The sequence below is a fragment of the Numida meleagris genome, chromosome 12 (assembly GCF_002078875.1).
Source record: "Numida meleagris isolate 19003 breed g44 Domestic line chromosome 12, NumMel1.0, whole genome shotgun sequence".
Lineage (NCBI taxonomy): Eukaryota > Metazoa > Chordata > Aves > Galliformes > Numididae > Numida > Numida meleagris.
The window spans coordinates 17,868,380-17,873,741 of record NC_034420.1 but is presented as its reverse complement, the minus strand read 5'-3'; positions in this window follow the sequence as shown (position 1 = coordinate 17,873,741).

Here is a 5,362-nt window from a genome sequence, read left to right as displayed (position 1 = left end):
CAAGAGAGGATGAATAAAATGGCTACTGGGTTCCAGGAGCGTTCTTAAGCTCAGGTCCTGGCCTGGTAGGTGCACCTGGCTCTGTCACCAGCCACGTAGCTTATTGGGCTGAGAGAATGGACCCCACGGAGCGAGGTGAACCCCTTGCAACCCCTGGTCAATCTCTAAATGAGCCTCCCACAGCCAGCACTAAAGCTGCCTGCATACAAGCAACGCATAAACAAGGGGCTCGTGATTTTCCATTACCAGCTCAGGTAGGTTTTGCAGTGCTTAAACCACTAATTAGAGGAGCTCGAGCAACCCCATTAATCCCATCAAGCTGTGAAATGGGATGAGATCAAGGGACACACAGAACACAGTCTAATGCATGATCACAACACACAGAACGCCCTAAAACAACTCTGTGCATGGATGGTATTAATACATGGCACTGTTCACTACAGTCATGAAATGGGCTGGAATGATGCAGTAGCAGACAAACAGAGCTCAGAGCCCCAGGTTGGAGATTATAAGGTGAGAAACATGAAAGACAGAACAGAGGCTCAACCAGAAGATAATGAGCTTAAAAAAGGGTGCAAACAGGATCTTGAGAATGCAGAACCCATTTAGGAAAAAGGGTGTCAGCTCAAGGCATTCACAGAGCTGCAATGTTTGGTCAGTTGACCAGCGTTATCCTGGCATTAATTGAAGCATTCCAGAAATGAGGTTGTAGTGAAGGAAAGGAACGTGTATCAGTCCCTCCATCACCAGGTCAGAGAAAAGATAACCCCTTCACCTCCTTTGGAGAACTGAACAGCATTGTAAGGACACACAAAGCAGATCCCACAACAGACAGAGATCACGGCCCTGAAATAAAGAAGGAATTACTTACCCCTTCCCAAGGACCAGAGCTCACCCCCACACTCCAAAGACAGCAGTCTCCAGGTAAAGACAGGTAACCACAAGTCCCTATGGCTGCCAGCCCTTAAATGAGGTCAGGGAGGGCTGGAGCCAGGTTCAGCCCCATGGGGTCCCACAGCTGAACAGCTTCCACCTGTGCTCGCAGGGCTGGCTACACCCCTCACCAGGTGCTCAGTCACCGGTTCAGGCTGTGACCTGAGAGTTCCCATACAGGCGTGAAGCAAAAAAAAAAAAAAAAAAGAGTAAAACAAAACGTCCAGCAAGGGGGGGTTTATCAATGATGAGCTACGACAGCCCACATACTTGGATTCCACTTGGTCCTCAAAGACAATTGGTGACATTTCTACTCAATAGGAGAGCACAAATTTCAATACTAACACACCCTACTGGACTCTGAGCACCCCCCCAGTGTATTCCAGTACACTCGACGGGATGCCCGGAGTCCCCCAGGGTTTTGCAGTGCATCACAGAGGTGTCCCTGCATCATCCCATGGACTCGAGGGCAGGAGAGCGGAGTGCTGGAGCTGTCTGTGACACTGGGAAGGGGTGGATCACAAACCTCCTATTTCCTCAGTACAAAGACTCAGCAGAGCTCCCTTATCTCTGGCTCAGAGAGACAGCTCTTTCAGTTATCTAAAGGAATTGCAGGGCAGGGATATCCACCACGAACACTAGCAAGCTTAATAACATCGTTATAATATGTATCACCTGTGCCCCCTAGTGTGAGAAACACTCAGCTCCGATGATTTCCAATCAGGACAGCACAGAGCGGTCAGAGCAAAGAGCCGCCCCTTCTGGGATTCCGAATGTGTGCATGTTAGAGCCTGGAGGACCTATTACCGTAGAGACGAGGGGCTCAGAGCAGAGACAACAGAGTGATGTGCTGTGGGGCACTGGGGGGCAGCGCGATAGGGTGGTGATGTGGCTGGCACTATGGGGCCACCGTCACCGTCCAGCACCCCCTGGGGACAGCGTTCCACAGGGCCAGGGCCACCTCAGGGAGGGCACCTGTCCCTGTGTCCCCATGTCCCCACAATGTCCCTAATATCTGTCCTCATGTCCCAGTGTCCCCCAGTCCCCTCAGTGTCCCCACACCCCCAACGCCCTCCCAATGTCCCCATATATCCCCACATCCCCCAATGTCCCTAAGGCATTGCATTCTCTTCCCTCTACCTCCTCCCAGTCCTCCCCTAGAAACAGAAACCACTAAGATTTCACAGCAAATGCATCTAGCCTGCAAGAGCACATTGAACCACCTACAGCAATGAAACATGATTTTGTGGATTGGGTTTGAAAACATGCCTTTAGACAGCTATGATGAAGTTCAACACGACCAAGTGCCGGGTCCTGCACTTCAGCTGCAACAACCCCAAGCAATGTAGGCAATGCTACAGACTTGGGGCAGAGTGGCTGGAAAGTTGTGTGGAGGAAACGGACCTGGGGGTATTAGTCGATGCCCGGCTGAGCATGAGCCAGCAGTGTGCCCAGGTGGCCAAGAAGGCCAATGGCATCCTGGCTTGGATCAGAAATAGTGTTGCCAGTAGTAGGGAAGTCATTCTCCCTCTGTACTCAGCCCTAGTGAGGCCCCACCTCGAGTACTGTGTCCAGTTTTGGGCCCCTCACTGCAAAAAAGACATTGAGGCCCTGGAGCATGTTCAGAGGAGGGCGACAAAGCTGGTGAGGGGTCTGGAGCACAGGCCTTATGAGGAGCGGCTGAGGGAGCTGGGATTGTTCAGTCTGGAGAAGAGGAGGCTCACAGGAGACCTTATTGCTCTCTATAACTACCTGAAGGGAGGTTGTAGTGAGCTGGGGGTCAGCCTCTTCTCTCTTGTAACTAGTGACAGGATGAGGGGGAATGGCTTCAAGTTGCACCAGGGGAGATTTAGGTTGGACATTAGGAAATACTGTTTTTCTGAAAGAGTGGTCAGGCGCTGGAACGGGCTGCCCAGGGAGGTGTTGGAGTCACCGTCCCTGGAGGTGTTCAAGAAACATTTAGATATAGTGTTGAGAGACATGGTTTAGTGGGGTTATTGGTGGTAGGTGGATGGTTGGACTAGGTGATCTTGTAGGTCTTTTCCAACCTAGCTAATTCTATGATTCTATGATTTTGTCTCCCTGGAGCCAAAAGGCAACCAAGCAGGAAAATAAGAGTCCAGCCTGAAACATGCCCATGCTATTAGCCCAGGCTGTTAGCGAGCACAGAATCCAACTTGTTATTGAGGTAAGAAGTGACCAGCGGGTCTCCCCCTGCTCCACCCCTTCCCCTTAGCAATGAGAAAAAGGAAGAAAACCCAAGCAAAAGAAACGCAGCCATACCTTTCTACACGCAGAGCAGAAATGCGAACAGCGGTTGTCTCCTTGCTGAGACATGGTGGGGAAGGTCTCAAAGGAAGCCCAAGTTCTTGCGGTTCTCTCCAAAGGGACTTCCCCAGATTGTGGAAAGAGCTGGCTTCACTCCTTCTTCAATTGCCTTGATCCCCAAAATCTCCTTTTGGAAAGGAAGCCTAAAGAAAGAATCAGCAAGTGAAAAATAATGAGGAGTAAGCATTTTCCCAGCTTTCTTCTGTCATGCAATTTAGACTCTTGAAGAGGGCAGTCTCGAAATCAACTGGTTACAAGAACTGTTCCCAAAATACATCCAGCTTCTGTATGGGCAATCGATAGGAGTGGGGGGGTGACAATGAGGAGGCGTGGGGAAATTCAGGTGAGGGAGGACACGTGCGTGCAAATGGGGGAGGGCAGGGAGGAAGGTGCGCAAAGGAGGCAGGGTGGCAGACGTAGGTGCTTCTGCACGTGGGTAGGAAACAGAATGCTGTGGCAACAGGGTCCGTGTGCACAGGGGTATGCAAAGAGGTGGGGATGCACGTGTGTGTGTGCACATGGCCGAGTGCAAGGATGGAGCTACAGACACGTGAGAGTGTACGGGTGAACAAACAGGAGGGGCTGCACATGCATGTGCACGTCAGTGTGTGTGCGCAAGGAGAGGGTGGTACAGGTGTGGGTGTGTATGTGGGGAGCGCAAGGAATGTGCTGCACACGTGTTTGCACAGGAGTGCACAAAAGGAGTTCCTGTCCTATCACAGGAAGGGTGCTGTGCTCCTGCCTTTGGCAGCACCTGGAGAAAGGCTGTGATGGACACAGCACCTTTGCACTGACTCCGGCCGTGCTGCACACAAGGCACTGCTCTCCTTTCTCAGAAACAGGAAAGGGAAGATGGAAGGGAAGGCTGGGAAAGAAGAGTCTGACATCGTTTGCAAGATAGCGTGGTTTGCTCATCATACTACAAAGATTTGCCTCGTATTTAATCCACAGAATCCAGCGGAGCGTGACTGCATCCAGCCTCCCTGAGAAATGCTACTGTAGCTGAAGAGAGGAGGAGGCAGCCACTCATCTGCAGACCAAGCAGTACTGCCTGACGTGGGGCAGGGCGAGCTCCTCCTGCCGCAGTGAGATGAGGACTGGTCTGGAGATAATCTGCAGGGCCAGCTTGTGGGTGGCAGCCAGGAATGGACGCTGCGGGAGGAGACAGGTGTTAGGGAGCAGCCAAGGCACGGAAGAGCTTCAAAAAGCACTGAAAAGCATCACAAAGCCACAGCCCGGAAGCTGGGGATTACTATGAGCAGACACCAGGGTGCTAGACATTATTTGCTACCGTACAAAATGGTAGCAGAGCTCTCACTACAGACATCCCAAAGCCACACAAAATGGGAACAAACCCCAAGCTCTGCTGCACATGCCCCAAAGCCGTGCCACTGCAAGATGAAGTGTCTCGCTGTTTCTTCTGTTCATCCCAATCCCTGTGAATGACTCGGAATGCAGGCAAGGTGTCCATCGAGCACGCATGTGCCTTTATTCGTTAGAAGGCAGGAGGGTGTGAGAGGTCCAGAGCGAAGAAGGGACTCGTCTTCTCTCGTCACGGAGAGACTGGCTCAGAGCTCGTGGTGCTGCCCGCTGTCTGGGACTGGCTGCCTGCTTCTAAGTCCTCCTCCAAGAGACTTGGCTTCTCCTCAGGGACGCTGACCTGCTCCTGCACAGAAGTGCTGCGGTCGGAGCACTCGGACTCTGCTTGGGGTGGGTTGCACTGGGAAGACTCTGGGTCACACTCCAGGCTAGTGACTGTCACCTCTGGCACGCTCTGGACAACGTCTTCAGCAGAGCCGGGAGAAATGAGGGCACAAACGTGGATGACCTCCTTGTCTCCATCAGTGTCGGCAAGTGGAAGGCTGTCATCCAAAGGGCAGCAATTCATACTTGTCAACCGTTTACGGGCGTTAGGCCCGATTCCGTGACAAAGGGGACGGGGGACCCACGGGCCCACGTCCCGGGAAAAGGGGAAAGGGGAAAAGGGTAGGGAGATGGCCCTGAAAGCAAAGAACAGCGGCAACAATCTGAGGAGAAACAAACTAATTTACTAAATAAGATATCGGAATGCAAAACAACACACTATAATACAATATAATTA